The sequence below is a fragment of the Dipodomys merriami genome, unplaced genomic scaffold, assembly GCF_024711535.1.
Source record: "Dipodomys merriami isolate MVZ:Mamm:240054 unplaced genomic scaffold, mDipMer1.0.p SCAF_76, whole genome shotgun sequence".
Lineage (NCBI taxonomy): Eukaryota > Metazoa > Chordata > Mammalia > Rodentia > Heteromyidae > Dipodomys > Dipodomys merriami.
In genome coordinates, this window is record NW_027206357.1 from 1594114 (window position 1) to 1614861 (window position 20748).

Here is a 20748-nt window from a genome sequence, read left to right on the forward strand (position 1 = left end):
CAGGAGGCTGAGAGCTGATGATCATGGTTTGAAACCATCCTGGTCAGGAAAGTCCATGAGCCTCTTATCTCCAAACAACCAACAGAAAATCAGAATTGGAACTGTGACTCATAGTAGTAGAGTGATAGCCTTGAGTGAAAAGACTCAGAGATATCACCCAGGCTCTTAGTACAAGAACTAAAATCTACCCCCAAAAAGTATTTAATTTACACTTATGTAAATAGAGTATTTCCTTCACCCAAATGCACATCCATGCTCATTTGCAAGGTAACTCTGTTATGTCTGGAGTACCACATAATATTATCACTTAAGTAGAAAGTATTACAACATGGGTAAACTCTACCTCTCTCATGGATTTTTCTCCACTCAAATATTCAAATCTTGCAATTATTCCCATTATTTAAAGTCATAGCTTTTTTTCTTTAATACACATAAGATTGGAATTTGAATTGAGTGTCTTGTGTCTCCTAAATGGTTGTTCTTACCACTTTGGCATGCCCCCAGCCCTAAATTATCCTGATTAACTTTCAGATAGAATCTTCCTTCCTACTTGTGTATGATCGTGGGCTCAGTCTACTTTATGTTATGCTTCCTGGAATTTAGAATAACAAGTGCCTGGCATTGTGTACAGATCTTTCTGTCCAGTCTGAGCTTTAACCACTATCCTCACAATAGTAGACTCCCTCGTAGTCAGGATTTTCATAAGCTTATCATAGCTATTTTTTAAAAAAATCTTTGCATTTCCTGCAGGTTCTTGAGTACTGAATTAATTGGTGTTTTCTTGGGTTTTGTTTCTTTTGAATGTATGTGTTGAGTTGTTCCTCATTTTTCCTTTTGTTTCTTTCACTCAAGTTCTTACCTATAGTGCTGAGAAACCAATTCTTCTTTCTCAAGATAGTCAAGGTGAACATTATTTATTCCAAAACAATTCCAGTAATATTTAAACACCTTCAGAAATTTCGAGAAAATGGCGGAGGAGAATCTGGTGGCTAAACAAGCTCTTGCAAAGAAAGCAGTTCTAATGTTCCAATGAACAGTCCTAGGCACACCAAGTGTGCCATCACATTACAGAGAGTTTGGGCAGAGAGGAAAAATCCAGGTAAGGAGACAGATCTGAGCATTTTCCAGCAGCCATGGCTGAGGTTGCTGTGGTGGCTGTGGTGCCATCCATAGCTGCCATAACTACAACCCAGAGAGTCTGGGACAAATGTGCCAGATGCAGCGGGCAAGCAGATTTTACTCAACACGATCAAGAACTGACAAGGAGCAGATATCTACATCCTGCAGATAGCAGACGAGAGGCTACCCAGGAACCCACACTCCAGCGTGAGTACAAAACTAACATCCTCACTCCTTCTCAAAGGGAGCAGAGGAGGGAAGGACACCCCTCACCCAAACACTGGAGATATCCACCTTTGATGTAGACAAAAGCCTGGCTAAGTAGCTAGATCCAACTCAGTTCTTTGATGAAAACAAAAGAGTCATTTAGCTAGTCACAAGTACCTACCCTGACCTGCCATTCTCAACTCCACCCATGGGAAAGTCACAACAACAAGGCAGAGAAAGCTAATCCCACAAAGGAGTGGCTTTCTTCACTGGGTAAACAGAGCCAGAGGCTGCCCCTCCCTACAACAGCCCTGACAATCAATTGAAACTCAGTAAAAATAAACCCTGAGAATGGCTCCAGGCTGGGCTTTGTGAATGTCTCAGAAGCTAGCCCCTCAGGGTAAAGCTACTGTTTGCTGAAAGGCCTCAACTTTACCCAGAACCCAGCCTTATTACAGTAACTCCAAACTAGAGGAAACAGCCACCTCCCTCTTTTGTGATACTGAAAGCAGATCTCCCTCCCACTGAACTAGCCTGGGAGGCGATCACAAACTTCTGGGTAAACCAACAGAATTTTTTCTGCCTGCCCAAACAAACTGACTTAATAAACCAATCAAGCCACAGAAAACCAAACACCACAAGCAAACCAGAGACTCCACCAAGAGACTGGTTACTGACACAAGGGAGATACAGGATCTTCCCATCAACCCCCCAAAAACAAAATCAAAGAAGTCTTTTTTGTATCTTTTTAAATTTTTACTTTTTAATGATAAAAATTGTTTTCATTAATCTTTTTTTCTTCCTCATATAACTTTTATTTTAGGTGTGTGTGTGTGTGTGTGTGTGTGTGTGTGTGTGCGTGCTTTTTTAAAAAAAATGTTTACTGACCTGTGTGTGTGTGTGTGTGTGTGCTTTATTAAAAAAAAAATGTTTACTGACCTGTTGGTCTTTTTTGTTCTTTCTTTCTCATTCGTTTTACTTTTTCATCTTTTGTTCTTTTTGCATGAATTATTTGTTGTTCTGTTCACCTCCTATATACCTGTCATTGATTATAAGACCTTATCCACAATTGTGTACATTCTTAATCCAAAAACGTATCACTCAATTCAAAACCTCTTAGGATTAAATTCCTTAATAACAGTATTATTTATTTATACCTATAAATTATTTGAAGTATTTTTATTTTTTAGTTTTTCAGGTCTCCTTTCTATCCCTCCCCTCCTCTCATCCATGTTCATCTCTCAATTTTACTTCTTTAAATTTTCATTACTTTTAAGAGTTTCACTTTTTAAATTTAAATATTTGTCTTTCCATTTTTTCTTGTCTCTTTTTAAAAATTTTTTCTTCTCTCTTTTCTATCATCCTTTCCAATCCATTTCCCTCTGTGAGATTAGGACTTGGTTAATTTCACTTTCCTTTTACCTTTCCACATTCCTCTAACGCTGTTTTCCCCACCTTTCTCCCTAAACATAATAATTTCTGGTTTGTCAAATTATTCTTTGGTATTCTTAGCCCATTTAAACATAGTTGTTTAATGTTGAATGGACTGTATCTGTTGAACTAGATTGTATCTTCAAACATTTGACTATGCAATTACAGGACTTTGGTTGATGCTTGCCTTAAAATGGTGTTCTAGCACAAAACTGGCATTACTTTCATCCCAAATGGGCAGAACAAGCAAGAAAAACACAAGGAAAATGGCAAGTCCGGGTATCTCAATTCCCACTCAAGATAATCAGGTGACAGAACAGATAATGAATAATCCAGACGAGAGTTCCCAAAAAGCTCTACAAACACTACTGGTAAACATGGTGAATGAAAAGATTGAAACCCTGCAAAGGACTCAGTGTGAACGTGTTAGGGAGAGAGAGGAGGCAAACCAAAGATCTAAACAGGAAGCTCATGGGCTTGAGAAAGCTACTCAAAGATTGATACTGGAATTGCGTGAGCAGGTTGAGAATACTCAAAGAGAAATAAAGGAATTGTGTGAGCAGGCAGAGATCAGTCAAAGAGAACTAGAGAAGTTACATGAACGTGAGAAATCTAATCAAAGAGTAATACAAGAATTGCAAGAGCTGGATGAGCATAGACAAAGATCAATAGAGCCATTCATGGAATCCATAAACAGTCACCTGAAAGGAGTCAGGGAGACCACAAAGGGAATGTTGAATAGATCCCAACAGAAGGAATGGGAGTCCAAGGAAACCATAACCAATCAACTAAGTGATTTGAGAGTAAACACTGAACACCAAATTAAGGAAGTAAAGAATTTCATACAAGATCTAAAACAAAGCTCCAACAAAGAATTTGAAGCCATAACAGCCAACCAATTAAAAGGAAAAGAAATGAAAAATAAAGTAGAAAGTCTTGACATTAGGTTAGACTATGCAGAAGATTGAATCTCCAGCATTGAAGACAGCCTAGGTATTATAGAGAAAGAACATACAACTATCCAAGACAAATTCAAGAAATATGATAGATCTATTCAACACTTGGAAGACACCATCAGAAGGACTTATCTGAGGGAAATGGGTATAGAGGAGCATATAGAGACAGAAGGTAATGGTCCAGAAAATTTGTTCAACAGGATCCCAGCAGAGAACTTCCCAACACGCAAAAAGATAGGCATATTCAGATACAAGAAGCTTTTAAAACTCTAAATAGACCAGACAAGAACAAGACTTCCCATCGTCCAATTAATTATAAGCCACACAGGATCAATTCAGACCAAGGAAAAGATCCTTAACGCTGTCAAGGAGAAAATATCAGTCACCTATAAAGGAAAACCAATTAGAATCACCTCAGATTTCTCAAAAGAGACAATTAAAGCAAGAAGAGCCTGGAATGGTGTATGCCATGCTCTAAAGACAAACAACTATCAACCAAGAATAGTGTACCCAGCTAAACTTTCAATCATAATTGAAGGTCTAATAAAAATCTTCCATAGCAAAGAAAACCAAACAATATATCTCCACCAAATCATCTCTACAAAAGATACTAAAAGATGTCCTAAACATAGAAAACCAACAAGACCACAATAAAGGCCAAGAAACCACATACAAACAGAATCCATGAACCAGAGAAAGAATCCAGTAGGCGCAGTACCCAAGAAGGTGGATAAAATGGCAGGAGCACCCAAATACCTCTCAGTCCTCTCTCTCAATATTAGGGGATGTAACTCTCCAATTAAGTGACATGGACTGTCTAGTTGGTTTAAAATGCAAGATTCTTCTATCTTCTACCTTCAGGAATCACAACTTGCCCATAAAAATCAAACACATTTTGAAAGTGAAAGGCTGGAACAAAATCTACCAAGCAAACGGCCCCCAAAAACAGGCAGGAGTTGCAATCCTAATATCAGATAAAATAGACTTCAAATTAACATTATTGAGAAGAGATAAAGAAGGTTACTACATACTAATTAAGGGATATCTCTTTTAGGAGGATATTAAAATTCTAAATATTTGCCAAACAATAGTGCACCCAAATTTATACAAGAAATACTACTATAAATTTCACATAGATCCAACGACATTAATTGTTGGGGACTTTAACAAGCCACTATTCCCACTAAATAGATCTGTGATACTCGGCAAAAACTCAACAGAGAAACCGCAGATGTAAACAAGTGCATACATCAACTGATTTAGCAGACATCTAGCAAATATTCATCCAGCAGCATAAGAGTACACTTTTTACTCAGCAGCACATGGAACATTTTCCAAATCAAACTTGTCAAAATTCAGAAACATTGAATTCATATCTTGCATTCTATCAGACCAAAAGGAAATAAAATTAGAACTCAACACAAAAAGCCACCAAAGAAAGTCCAGTAAAAGATGGAGGCTGAAAAACACACTGTTCAAACACCAGTGGGTCATGGAAGAGCTTAGAATCGAAGTTCAAATGTTCATATTATTCAAGAAAAACTAGCACAGAGATTTTCTGCTCCTCTGGGACACAGAAAAGGCACGATTCAGAGGCAAGTATATAGCTCTGAGTTCCTATATTAACAAATTGGAGAAACCTGGAATCAAAAATTTAATGAGTTCTGACACTCCTTGAAAAAGTGAATCAAGATAAACCCCAATCAAGTTGATGGAAAGAAAGAATTAAAAATCAATCAGAATTAAATGAATTAGAATTAAAAAAAAAACATATGAAGAATCAACAAAATCAGAAGGTTCTTCAAAATAATTAACAAAATTGACAGACCCTTAAAAAAGAAAAAGAAGAGAACACACCCAAATTAATAAAGTCAGAGATGAGAATGGAAACATCACTACAAAAACAACCAAGATTCAGAACATTATAAAGGAATGGTGCTCAAAACTTTATGCAAATATGTTTGAGAACTTGGCAGAAATGGACATTTTCCTGGCAAATCTTGACATGCTGAAACTAAGATGAGTTAAACCATCGTAACAGGCACATATCAAGCATTGAAATAGAAAGAGCAATAAGATAACTCCCATCTAAGAAAAACCCAGGAATAGATGGTTCTACAGCAGAATTCTACAAGGCCTTCAGAGCAGAACTCACACCAATACTCCTCCAAATCATCAATGAAATTGAAAGAGAAAGTTCACTACCGAGCTCTTTCTATGAAGCCATCATAACCCAAATCCCCAAACCCTCATCAAAGAAAGAGAACTATAGACCCATTTCTTTGATGAACATTGATGCAAAGCCTCTCACCAAAATTTTGGCTAATCAACTTCAACAATTCATGCAAAAAATCATACAACATGAGAAAACAGGATTCATTTCAGGGATGCAAAGCTGCTTCAACATACACAAATCAATTAACATAATTCATCACATCAACAAGAGCAAAGATAAGAACCACATGGTTATCTCAATAGTTGCAGAAAAAGCCTTTGACAAGATCCAACACCCTTTTATGGTGAAGGTCCTGGAAAAATTAGGAATCTATGGAACATTCCTCAATACAATAAAGGTTGTGCATGACAAAACTACAGAAAGCATTATACTCAATGGTGAAAATCTAAAGCTATTCCCTCTAAACTCTGGAACGAGACAAGGAGGCCCACTCTCTACTGCTCTTCAATTCAAACATAAAGAGGAACCCAATAGGGAATGAAGAAGTATAACTTTCCCTCTTTGCAGATGACATGATCTTGTATTTAAAGAATCCACTTCCAAGTTACTCAAGGTTACTCAAAACTTGGGCAAACTAGAAGGGTATGAAATTAACCCTCAAAAACCAATGGTTTTTCTGAATGCCTACAATGAGAAAAGTGTGGCTGGAATTAGGAAAGCACTCCATTCGTAATAGCCCCACAAAAAATAAAATACCTACGAATTAACTTAATCAAAGTACTGAAGGACCTCTATGATGAAAACTTTAAATACCTTTAAAAGGATATCAAAACAAACTTAGAAAGTGTAAAAACTCCCATGTTCCTAGATTGGAAAGATCAAATCGTGATAATGGCAATACTTCCCAATGCTATCTACAAATTGAATGTGATACCTATCAATATTCCAACCTCATTCTTCAAGGACATAGGAAAGGCAATCCAAAAATTCATATGGAACAATAAAAGACCGTGAATAGCAAAAACGATCGTTAACAGAAAGAACAGTGTTGGAGGAAAATCAGTACCAAATTTCAAACTCTTCTACAAAGCCATAGTAAGCAAAACAGCTTGGTACTGGCACAAGAACAGACCTCAGGACAAATGGAATAGAATTGAAATGAACCTAAAGACCTACAGCCACCTAATCTTTGATAAGGGAGCTGAAAAAAATAGAATGGAAGAAAGACAGCCTCTTCAGTAAATGGTGCTCTCAAAATTGGTTAACTACTTGTAGAAAAATAAATCTAGATCCTTATATATCACCCTGTAGCAGAATAAACTCCCAGTGGATCAAAGACCTCACAATATAAAGACACTCTGAAAACATTACAGGATGGAATAGGAGAAACCCTAGATCTCCTTGGTACAGGCTGAAAATTGCTTAATAGAGACCCAGAAACACAACAAATCATAGAAAGGTTGACAAATGGAACTGCATGAAATTGCAGAGCTTCTATATGGCAAAGGACATAGCTAGCAAGATCCATAGAATGTCCACAAATTGGGAGAAGATCTTCACTAGCCATACAATGGACAAGGGTCTCATATCTAAAATATATCTGGAACTCCAAAAAATTAAATCCCCCAAAAACAAATCCTAAAAGAATCAACAGCCCAATAAATAAGTGGGCTAAAGGCTTAAAGAGAAACTACTCTGAAGAGGAAGGAAAGATGGACAATAAACACATGAAGAAATGCTAAACTTCCCTAGCTATAAAAAATGCAAATCAAAACAACATTGAGATACCACCTCACCCCAGTTAGAATGGCTATAATCAAGAACTCTAATAACAACATGCAGGAGGAGATGTGGATAGGGGAACCCTACTGCATTGTTGGTGGTAGTGTAAACTTGTTCAACCACTTTGGAAAGGGGTATGGAGGTTCCTCAAAAGACTTCATATGGAGCTCCCCTATGACCCAGGAATCACACTTTTGGGCATTTACGCAAATGATCACAAAGAAGACCACACTAAAGCTCCCAGCACAACTATGTTTATGGCAACATTATTTACCATAGCTAAGCTTGGAACCAACCCACATGCCCCTCAGTAGATGAATGGATCAATAAATTGTGGTATATATACACAATGGAATTTTTGCCTCCATCAGAAATAATGACATTGCCCCATTGTTAGGAAAATGAAAGTCTTGGAAAAAATTATATTAAGTGAATTACGCCAGGTCCAAGTACACATAGGCCCCATGGTTTCCCTTATTGGTAATAAATAGGATATGTCTGAGACAAGCAGAAAAGGTCAGATTCGTTGATGTTAGGTGAAATGTACCCCAAGATAAGCATTCAAATATTTTTTCTTTCATGCGATTGTTTCTAACCTATTTATAAGATGAATTTTTGTTGCTTTGTATATCCCTTCCCCACAATATAGCTCCTGTTTTCACTGTATTTTATGTTGGTATAGTTTGTGGAAGGGAAAGAAAAAAAATCTTTTAAAAAAGGATAGAGTTGGACCCATTGTAACAATGAGATGTACAAGATGTTTTGTCGAAAAATGAACTTTAAAATTTTCGCAAGGAGGGGCATAATGGGGGGAGGGGCAGGAGGGATGAGATGGAAAGTGATAGGAAGTGGAAACAAAAGAGGAGGCAACAATGCTTGATAAGAAATGTACTCATTATTTGCCCATGTAATTGAAACTCTTCTGTATGGTATTTTCAGAATAATAAAAAAAAACCATCATACCTATTAATGGTATACGAATTCTATGTGCTTAGAAGGGTCTTTTTATTTTCACAGCCGTTTTTGGCATACACAGACATATCATTGATTATATGAAGATAATAAATTTCCAGATGCTTGCCAGGAGGAGTAAAACCTATAGTTTATTTTTTTCCAGAGGCTTCCCATTTCATGAAAGAAATATGTTGCTTGATGTAGGATTTCACAAAATTATATTGCTAGGAAGAACTTAAACAATCATCTAACATTACAGAGATGAGGGAGATGAATTGATCTCTTGAATAATTTACTTTTGGGTCAAATAAGAGCAGGCTGCCCAAAAGGGAGTAGACTTTAGAGAAACATGATGAGTTGTATGTAAATAGGTGCTTAGCTGATTTTGTTAATTTGTGAACTAATACAGGGAAATAAAGTACAGCAAGGTAAAAAAAAATAAAGAACTCTGCATTGAAATACTCATTTGTGTGTGTGTGTGCACACACGTGCCTGTACACACACGTGCATGTTCATGTGCTCATGCATGCATTCATCATTCCTGCTCTAAGCATCTGTGCCCAAAGTAGTGGTCTACCACTTGAGCCACTGATGCACTTCTGGTTTTTTGGAGATAATCACATGTTTTTTCATGATTGTACTGGCTTTGAAAAGTGGTTTTCAGATCTCGGCCTCCAGAGTAGCTAGCTAAACTGATTCACCCTCTGAGTAGCTAGCTAAAATTCTGTTTGTCCTCTATGCTTCATTGCTCTTTTATTCCTTTCCTGAGGTAATCACAAACGTGTCATATAAATGTCTAATTGCTTTAAAAATACTGTTACTGTTTGGCACCAGGGGCTCCAATCTGTACTTTTAACTACTTAGGAGGCTTGAGAACAGAAACCAGGCCAAATTTTAGGGGAGTTCCTTCTCAATCTATAGCTGGGTGCATTAGATCATTTCCACCATCCTGCACTATCTAGAGACTAACATTGGAAGGACTGCAGGATCCAGGAAGCTAGACAAGTTGGTGTGCAACTCTGATGCAATTGATGATGGGAAACTTAAAAGGACAGATCAGGTGCATGTTTTTGTGGAAAGGGAACCCTTATCCTAAAATTAACCACTGACATAATGCCAGCCTAGCAAGAACAATACCCCAATTTGAAATCCTCACAATTTTCCAAAACCAAAATAAGTACATACATTGACATCCCAAAACTTAGTACAATCTGTTCTTTGCTCTAATATCATCTTTATCTGATTATCATATGACATGACAGAATAGTTTCTTCATTAAACTTATGATATGTTTTAAAAGACCTAGAAAATTCTTTCTCACTTATTAAGTGCAAACAAATGGCATATTACCTCATTTCTTACATGTTTGACTGCCACTAAAAAGCCATTCAATGATTAGTATAGTAATATATTCTGATTTATTACTTTATTTTTAACAGTTGTTAAACATGTTGCTTTTCTGCTGAAGTATAAGTATTTAAATAGTGTTAACACAGGGTGCTATATGCTGAGTCCTGGGAAAGAGTGCTATGTGCTGAGTTTTTCAAAGCATGCCATGCACTGAGTCCTATACAGGGCGTGCTATGGACTCCCTCCTTCAAAGTGTGTTGTGTGCTGAGTCATCCCAAAGGCTACTATATGCTAAGTCCTTCAAAGGACAAATTGTGCTGAGTCTGTTACTTAGTGTGCTTTGTGCTGTTTTTTGAAGTATGCTGTGTGCTGAGTCATCCCAAAGTGTGCTATGTTCTGAGTCCTTGAGAGGTAGTTTTCCCCAACAATCTCTCTCAGTCTCTCAGTCTCTCTCTCTGTCTCTCTCTCTAACTGGGTCACTGTGCACGTTCTTGATATGTGGAGTGGAGAGGCTTGGAGGAGAGTCTCCTCTAGAGGTGGGGCTGAGGGGAGATTCGATCCCCTGAGCAAGCGCTAGGGTTGGCGGGGAGTGCAGAGCTGAGGTGAGGCTGTAATTCCCATGGCCTGGAAGCCTTAGGGCCCAGTCAGGGCTGATCTTTTGGGCAAGGGTAGGGGGCGAAGCCAAGGGGAAGAGGGGACTGGGCACAGGGGAGGAGGAGAGAGGGTCAGGGGCCTCAGTGTGGTGTCAGCAGTGGCCAGGGTCTCACAGGGGCAGATGTACATGCACAGAGGATGTGAGGCGGCCTGCAAGAGGAGTAGAAGTAGAGAGAGAGAGCAGAGAATAGCAAGGATAGGCACGAGGGTAAGTGGCTTCACATGCTCTGTTCGTGGATCAATAGAAAAATAGCCAAAACAAGAATAAAGGAAACAAATGTACAGCCAAGAAAAATATAGTTAGAATAAAGGTAGAGGCAATAAAGGTGCAGCCAAGTATAGAGGAAGCCTTGAACCAACACCCCTTCCTGCAAGCATGCTTCCATGAAGCTTATGCTTTGTCTGGCATGATCTCTCACGCAGATTCAGCAGGAGGTGTCATGGCATTTCTTCCTTTTTTATTTTTTAATTGAAGCTCATGAATGTCTTGGTGCACAGAAGAGATAAATCTAAAGATCATCCGGAAAATGACTGGAAATATAAGAATAAGAATTGGAAGAATTGATCTGACAATGGTATTTATTATTATTACATTAATCCAATCCAGAGGATTGAGAGCCTCCACGTAATGCTGCCAAAGATTGTAAGATTTTTACATCTAAATGAGCTTTACTAACTGCTATAATTTTATCCTGTAAAGCCTCCATAACATGAGAGATATCTTTATCTCTCCAGACTCCTAACAAATGATTTTTGGTGGCATTCCGATGAAAAGAAAAGCTATATTTTAGAACAGTAACACAGATATATTTCAAACTAGCATGACATTTAACTGAGAGTTGTGTTTTTAAATTTTTAACTTCCTGACCTATAGCCAGAACCACTTCCTCCAGAGGATTTATTTTCATTTCTAACTTTTTATCTATAATTTGTTGTTCTGCTAGGGCTAATGAAACATATTTGTTTAAATCAGTAACAAAATGAGCAGTGTTTACTTCATTTACTAAGGCTGCTGTAGAAATCGCTAAAGAGCTAATTATTGTTAATAAAGCACTTATTCCTAAAATCAAGGCCGCAACAAAGTGTTTTGGCTGCAACATAATATCCAGAATTTTCAGCAATTGTAAAGCAGAATTTTTAAACCAAGGGTCATTTTATAGATCTACACGTAACATTACATATGAAGGTCTTTTTAAAATAAAAATTACAGAATATGTTTTATCCAGAGAAGAAGTAAGACAATTAGTAAAAATATAATCCTTACAGCTAATATAATAAGATTTTCCTTGATTAATAATGATTAAATTATCTAGTTTTCTAGATAAAATTCCCATAGGATAATCTACACATGTTCTTACCCCAATTGCAGTACTCTTAGTTCTTTGGGCTTTTTCAGTAAAATCATGTTTGCAAAAATTCTAAACAAATACAGATGAATGCCCATTTTATTGTGAAAGAGAGAGTGACTCACCAAAACGGAAGCCACCCACGCTGGAGTGAGCCGTCTTTTCAGGGGTTCCCCGTGCCTATCAGGAGCATAGCCATTAAACTTTCCTGAATTATGTTTTAAGTAGGCGGCATAATCATAATCGGGGTTAGCAATGGAAAAATAAAAAATACTATCTGGTGCCCCAAAGGCTTGTTAAAAGAGGCCTTTAGAAATCCACATTCTCACCATTTCAGTGAGGTAATTAATACATCCCCAAACTGATCTTTGTCATGATATTTTGTAGGCAGTTACCTAAATGTATATTCCTCTTGGGAATGAAAAAGGATTCGTTATAAGTATGAAAGCCTAATGTCATCATGCCAATTTACCACATCAATCTTTTTTAGAACTTTTTATCATTGGATTGATCAAGGGTATCAGTCAAAAAAGTTCTATAGTTTATAGGCCAACACCCGTGGAGATTTTCTCCTGATAGCGTTATGCAAATTGGAGTGGTATCTGTCATTCCTTCATAATTAATTGTTTGAGAAGTCATATGAGAATTAGAATAGTCCTCCAAACCCCCTAGCAGGTCACTATTATTTGTCATTACTTGTATTATATCCTCATCCCCCCACCCCATCCCATAGGATGTAGAAGAGGAGGATTAGGAACATATGTCCAGTATTGTTCTCCTGAAACAGACACTGCCTGCACAGCAATAATGGCAAGCATAGCAAGAAACCTATTTTCAACAGTGATAGTCTTTCCTGTAGAAACAACAATCTCCTCCGCAGAATGGATGAGTTTCTTAATTTATTCCCAGGTGGGTGGTTGGGCTTCTTTTGTTGTCTTCGCCTGTTGAGGAGAAAGGGGAAGACTTTTGAGCTTTGGCATCGCTTTCTTCATTTGCATCTTCTGTTTTGTTTTTTATCCCTGGGTTTCTCTTATTTTTGTAGGGGACACAAGTCGGTTGCGATTCCAGATGGGTGACGCGGCTCCTGTGGAAACACACATGTATACCCTCTTCCCGAGGTGATTAATACATCAGGCCCTTTCCAGGTGCCTCTGAGCAAATCTTTCCTTTTAACTTTTGGCTGAACTTTAAATCCAATTTCGCTCCAATGTTTTTGCATAAGTGTAAGATTTTATTGATTAGTATTAAGGTGATTAATTACAAATAAAGCATGATGGTTTCTCTAGTTAATAAGTCAGCCATCATATTTCCAAATGAACGAGGACCTGGTAAATTTGTATGTCTTTTATGTGTTCAATAAATAATTTTTCTTTTCTAAGTTGAATTAATTTTTGTAACTGTTGTAACAAGTCTATAATTTTTAATTGTCCTGATAAAAGAGCTGTCTCTATGGCAGGAAATAAGTTAACCATATGCTTAGAGTCTGTGTAAATGTTATGCTGCTGGCGAAATATGGTTAAAGCTAAAATTACAGCAATAATTTATTCCTGTATCTCTGAAATGTCAGATCCCTTTTAATAATAGGGAATGGTCTGGAATGTATACCACTGAAGTTCCATTTGAGAACCCATCAGTAAAAACTGTTAGAGCTCCTTCGAAAAGTGTTGTTACCACTAATGGAAAAATGGTTTTTACCTCTTCCACAAATTTTAATGAAGGATGTTGAGGAACATGAAATTTTATTTGTCCTGTATAATTTAATAATGCTAATTTCCAATTCTCATCATTCTGTAATAATATTTTAATTGTTTTTATTATAAGTTATAAATATATTATACATTTCTTTCTCAAGTAACTCTCAGGACCTACTCCTTGCCTTGCCAATGAGTTGGCTGCACAAATATACATAAGAAGCTATCATTCTTGTCTGACTGTGAGGCAAGTGAAGCCATTCCAGGACTCCATCTTGCCATAAACATCTTGTATAAGATGTCTTTAATATTATAATATCCCAGTCTTTATTATAGTCCAATTGGACCACTTTTGCTTGTAACTATTCTTCCACCAATGAATTTTTTCTAACATTATTGGAGTGAATTGTCTCTTAGATTTAGGATTAGAATCCCCTTTTAAGGCTTCAAACAATGGGTGTAATTCTCCTGTGGTAATTTTCAAGTAGGGTCTAAGCCAATTTATGTTTCCTAGTAATTTTTGAAAATAATTTAATGTTTTTAATTTATCTAGCCTAATACTCATTTTTGTGACATGATGTATTATTTTTCCTAAATAGTTTAAAGGTTTATTATGTTGAATTTTATCTGGAAAATAAGCAAACCAAAGTTGGTTAATTGCTCAATGGTTAATTGTTAAAATTTGTTCTGTTAAATGTTTACTTTCAGCAGCTATTAAAATATCGTCCATATAATGAATAATATAAGCATTAGAAAACTCTTCCCTAGTTTTTTGTAAAGCTTTATCCACAAATTTTTGACACAATGTAGGAGAATTTTTCATGCTTTGTGGCAAAACCTTCCACTGATATCTCTGCCAGGACCTTTTCAAATTACATGAGGGCACATGAAATGCAAATCTTTGAAAATCATTAGGATACAATTTTATTGTTTAAAAAATCCTGACAATAAATGATTATTATATAATGTTCTTTAGGAACAGCCACAGGAAATGGAAGTCTTGGCTGAAGAACCCCCATGTCATACATGGTGTTATTAATGGCTCTGAGGTCTTGTAACAACCTCCATTACCCAGATTTCTTTTTAATTAAAAAATTGGAGTATTCCAAGGGCTATTGGATTCCTCTAAATATCCTTTCTGTATTTGCTCATTTACCAATTATCCTACAGCCTGTATCTTCTCTTGAGTTAGGGACCACTGATCAACCCACACAGGCTGTTCATTTTTCCATGATATTGTATCAGCAAACTTCTCATCAGCGGCCCCTATGAAAAATTTTGTACAGTAAAGGAATCTGCAGTAACGAATTTTAGTTCAATGTTTTGCAAAATGTCTCTGCCCCATAATGTAAGGGCAAAGAAGATATAATATAAGGTTGAAAGTTTCCAAATCTATTTTCACACTCCCACTTTAAAATTTTTGAACTTGAGCAACATTGTTAGCCATACCCAATCCCATTAATGTAGATTCTGTCTTCATAATTGGCCAGGATGAGGGCCAGTCTTTTCCTGAAATACATGTTGGGTCTGCCCCTGTGTCCAAGAGATCTTTAATAGGCTTTCTATCCACTTTTATAGTTTTCATGGGTCAATCCTTAGAAATAGATTGTACCCAGGCCACAGTTTCTGTGGAACTGAAACCTCCTGTACCTCGATCTTGTTTTAGGATTTGATTTGGAAGATGGACATAATTTAAAATTAAGATTTGAGCTAATCTTTGATCCATAGGTATTTGCATATTTTTTAAAGACCTTACCGTTACGTTAATTTTCCCTTGGTAATCTGCATCAACTACTCCGAGTAATACCTCAAAGTTTTGTTATAATTTGAGCTTCTACCAATTATCAAGCCCACAGTTGCTTCAATTACAGAACCATAAACTTGAGTTTCTATTAGCTGAACAGCATGCATGATAGAGATGATGTAATCTCTTTTTTCTGCCAGATCAAACCCTGCACTTCCTGGAGTAACTCTTGGTAAATCCCATACTGTAAATGGAGGAGACAAGGGGATTTAATGGAACTGATCCCGTAGGGGATTTTTGTGTAACAGTATGTGTTTCCCCTCTTTCGTTTAAGGGGCGGAGGGAGCACCCCTCTTCTTGTTTTTTGTCTCCTTTTCTTCTGCTGTTAGGAGAATTCTATCCTTATAATATTTTGATCTACACTCATTTTTCCAATGATTGCCTTTCTTTCATCGTGGACAAAGTCCAGGCGCTTTACCCTTTTTATTTTTACTAGGTTTATTTTGCTTTTGTTGAAAATCTTTACTCATGTGTTCTGACTGGCCACATGAGAAACAGACCCCATTTCTAGCCTGAGGTCGTGTCTTATGTAATTTTTGTTCATAAGCACTGAATGATTCTCCTTTCATTGCTGCAGCATATGCCATTCCTTGAGTGACTGCTGGTGAGGCATCTATGCATGCTTTAACAATATCTTGCAATGATCCCATCAGTAATTGAAAAGTACTTAATACATAACTTTTCATACTTGTTACCTCCTCGCTCATTTTTCTCACAGTTTTCCTTCTCCTCAATACTTCTCACAAGTTGATATATACATTTCCCATATATTGTCTTGTCAGCATTGCTATTCCATTGGTTTGCCCTTTGTCTTTTTCTCACCATTTTGTTTTTCCTCTTTCATTCCCTAATTAAGGTAAATGTATACACAAAATACAGGGTACCAAAATCAGGGGGATAAACCATAGGGAGAAAACCCAAAACAAAATAGAAATCATATACTACCTTAAAAACAGCAACCGCAAAAAGAAAAAAATCATCTGTTTTCATATCTTGGAGTTCATTTTGCTCTGCTTCAGCTTATATTGTAATATATATGCATAACAAAGCCACTGGAAAAGAATCGTTGCATGGACACTATATCATGAAAACAACATTAACTGTTTCTGATGGTAAAGGTGGAATTAAGATTGGTGAATTCACGATTCTGATAAAGGAATTTCAAAAGAGTTTTACAATTATGACAGGTAAATTTTAATTCTTCAGGATTTTTAACAACTTAGCCTATTAAGAAAATTTAAAATTGCCTGGGAAAAGAGGCTTTCATGCAAAGAAATCCATGGAGACTTAGTGGAGAGAGATCAATGTGGGTGAAGTTGGCTCATTAAACAAACAAACAAACGAATAAACCTCAGAAAACTTGCTGGAAATCCTCTGGTTCCCTTGAAAATGTCCTTACCCAGGAAATATATTTTCAGTTTGTGAAACAAGGTTGTAGTGGAATTTAAATCCAAAGTTCTTAAAAAAAAAAAAAAGACATCAAAATTTGTGAATTGACCTTTACCAAACTGTAATTCTCTGAAATATATAGTTTGAGTCAAAATATTTAGAGAGAAAGTATCCTAAACAATGAAAGAATGTATTGGGTTTACATTTTTCTGTTTGTAATTCTTTCCACAATGTCTTTGCACATGAAGCACTGAAACACAGAAAAAAAATCTGATAGGATAATTCAAACCAATGATTTCACATTTCTATGTTGCCCACAAAAAATAATATCCTTATTAAGATGAGATAGTGAACACTTCTCTTATTACATAAGCCAAAAAATTTTGGGATCAGAAAAGAATTGAGGAAATGAAAAATGTAAGAAAACTCTTTTTAGAACCCGAGCTAAGCATATTGGCTTCAACAGTGGAGAGAGGCCAAAACTTTTTGATATAGATTCTCTTAATATTTTAGTTCCCTAAAGTGATTTTACAGAGCCTATTTGCCTCACTACGATGAAGAACAGATTGAATGAAGACATGAAAATAAATTACACATCCGAATGAGGCAACTTAAAAGAATTTTAAATGAGAAACAATGAAGATGGAGCAATGGGGGAGGCCGTATAGTCCTTCAGATTCACTAAAGATGAAGCCAAGAAGCTGTTATTCATTGGAAATCAGGAAAGAGCTAAGAGGAGGACATAGAAGTAGGACATAGAAGCATTGTCCTTTGTAACAGACACTGTCATCCAAGGTATGGATGATTTAACTCTATTCTCCTCGATACATCTTGTTGAACAAATGCAAGACCAAGAGAAAAATAATCAATTGAAATAATTTTGCAAAGAATAACTTCACTTTTCCTGATATTATATTAAGGAGAGACTTAATAGAAAAGATAACAAGTGGAGTATACTTTGGTTTCCTCTAAGCATCTTGTTCCCAAAATATATCTTTGAGGTTAGAAACGATTGAACCCAAAAGTGGTGGAATACTTATTTTTGTTGGCAATTGAGACACAAAAAGGCTTTCAAGGTTAAAAAAAAGAAAAAAAAGTATAGTCAAATATTTGTGATCACAGCTTCTTGGACTGGTTTTTGGAGACAAAGTTTTACATTAGAGTTTGTCCTCATTAACATAGAAGTTGGGTATTCATGACAACCAAATTCAAGAGGGAAGTTTAATGGACTCGCTAGGAAAGTAAAAAGAAAACCATTAGAAAACCCGAAAGTGGTGCTGTAGCTCAAGAGGTAGAGTGCTTGCCTTGAGCTGAAGAGCACAGGGACAGCACACAGGCCCAGAGTTCCAGCCCCATGACCAACAAAAACAAAAACAAAAAAATAAATCAAATTAGTAACAGAAACTGAGAAAACCTTGATTGTTCATCTTATATAATGGGTGGGAGAAGAAGGGTAACAAGAAATCTAAAGGGTTCTACATCTATGGCCAGGCAAATGTGTTAGTCATGTTCTTGGTGATAAGGATTACAGGTGAAATGATCAATTTAGGGGAAAAAATTCTCTGATAGTTCTAACTGAAAGATTAAAAAAATTGACCACTACTATTACTAACTTGCTAACTGCTGATTCTGCTTCTGTAAACTTGCTTACGCTAGCATTGACCCTTCCCTTCCCAGAAATGAATGAAGACGTTTCAGGGACCAGATGCCGGCCCCAGGACAAGGTCAGTGGTAGTAGATAAAGAACAGACAGTACGTGTTCCTCAGTTCCCATTTAGAAATTCCCCAGACAGGACCTTGAGATAATGACCTCCTGGCAAGACCATAAGCTAAGCCAAAGGTCAACCAATCATAGGCCTGTAACCATGTAAACCCCCCCTTAAACCAACCATGGGCCAGTCATTTTACAAAGAGTGTTACAAAATTTCCCGCGTGGCAAAGTGATTGTTGGTGTATATGGTGACCTTTAAATGTACCAATCATGGGATGCTTTGTGTTATGCATTAATCTTGTGGTTTTTGCCTTTTAAAAAGGGCTTGTAACCGCTGTTCGGGGCTCCCTGTCTGCTCGGGACAGAGAGTCCATTTGCGCAAACGTCGAATAAACTCCTCTTGCTTATTGCATCTCCTGGCCTGGAGTCTGAGTTTTCTGGGGCGCCCTCCCATTGATGAAAGTATCCTAGGGGACTAGGGTCTTTCATTAACATTTATATTAAACAGATGCAAAGATTGATCTGTTTAGATATCATCAAAATAACCATGACCATGAATATGAAAAAGAATGATAAAATTGGGGGCATTATTAAAGAGAAGAAGAAAAGAAAAGTTATGACATAAGTGTAGCAATGTGAGCACCAGTCTGGACAAGATTGGAAGAAAGAGATAAGGAAACAAAAAAGTAATCGAAACAGATTTACAGAAGAAAAGAAAAGAAAGAATTTGCACGAAGAAAAGGTCAAAACTGTTACAGAGACATTGAAGGAAATATGCTATTTGGATTTGAAAACTAAAAGGACATAGACAAGTTCAATAAGAACAGTGTTTGGTGAACTGCTAGAGATGTAATTCATATTGATGAAATTTTGACATATGAATGTGAAGCCATAAAATTCTAGATCCATTAATTCAACAGATCCTTTTTATTTTAAATGTTGGGAACAAATGCTTTTATTCTGATCTTAGAAGAACTAATGAGCTCCAAGAAAATGTCTCTAAGAAGCCTTTCAATTCAAATATCACTGTTTGTCTCAAAACGCCTTAAATTCTACATCTTATAATGTTGGCATAGAGTTACACTGTGGAACTTTTATACGCAGAGAGTGAGTACTACCCTATTGGTTAACATGGACAAAGTACCTTCATAAATAGACTGGGTGTTTGGAAACAAGAAGTGGTAGCTGAACAATGTTCTTAGCAGTTTGTACAGATGAAATGGAAATAGAGCAATCAAAAGGAACATGCAAATAAACAAAGGCACAAAATAGAATGTGCCAAGGAAATGCTGATGTACAATTTCAAATAATGTGCTCAGGTGTGAGGATGTGTTCAAAGTACAGCATCAGACTATATACTTGTATACCTTGAGAAAAAACTGCATTAAACTATTCTGGGATTATCATACAATAGAAACCTGTTACACTGACTCTCTATTCAGTCACAACATCATCAATTTAGGGAGTATTTTCCAAGAGCATACTGAGAAAAAGAGGGCTCATCACAATTAGTGTTCAGGTTGAAGTAACGACAATCACATAACGTTTCATATAAGTTTTCAATTATTTTGGAGCATTAAAGTGGGAAAAAGCAAAGTAAATATTTTGCATGTATCTGAATTAAGTGGGATGAATTATATTGGTCTCTCTTTAACTTGGAAGTTATAGGTTATGTTTTTTTTATACTCTACGTTGGGACAATGATCTGCTTTCAGTTATTTTCTTCTCTTCCCCTTCTTTTGCCCTTCCACTTAAAGAGACATACTTGAGCTTGCATTTCTAAATCCTTCAAAATTATCCATACTTCTGTCAGCCTCCTATATCTTTCTCAAGGGTATATCTTCTTACTACCATTTTTTTATCCCATATGATATTGGATATCTTCCTGCCTAATTCAGTGAAAGATACACATTAGACTCATCCATATATCTCAACACTTGTACCACCATAAAATCCTATCTTACTTAGAAATCATGATTTTAGTATGTCTGGGTAGGTGACATCTGTCATTTTTGAATGACCATAATTGATACTTACATGCAAGCATGTTTTAAACCAATATGCCTCTCAGTAGATGAATGAATTGGCATGTCCATTGCGGTGCTGTGGGCTGTGGCGGGGACGAGGAAGAAAAATGGTTGGCTACCCTCAGTTATTAATCCTGGGTCCCAGGGCTGG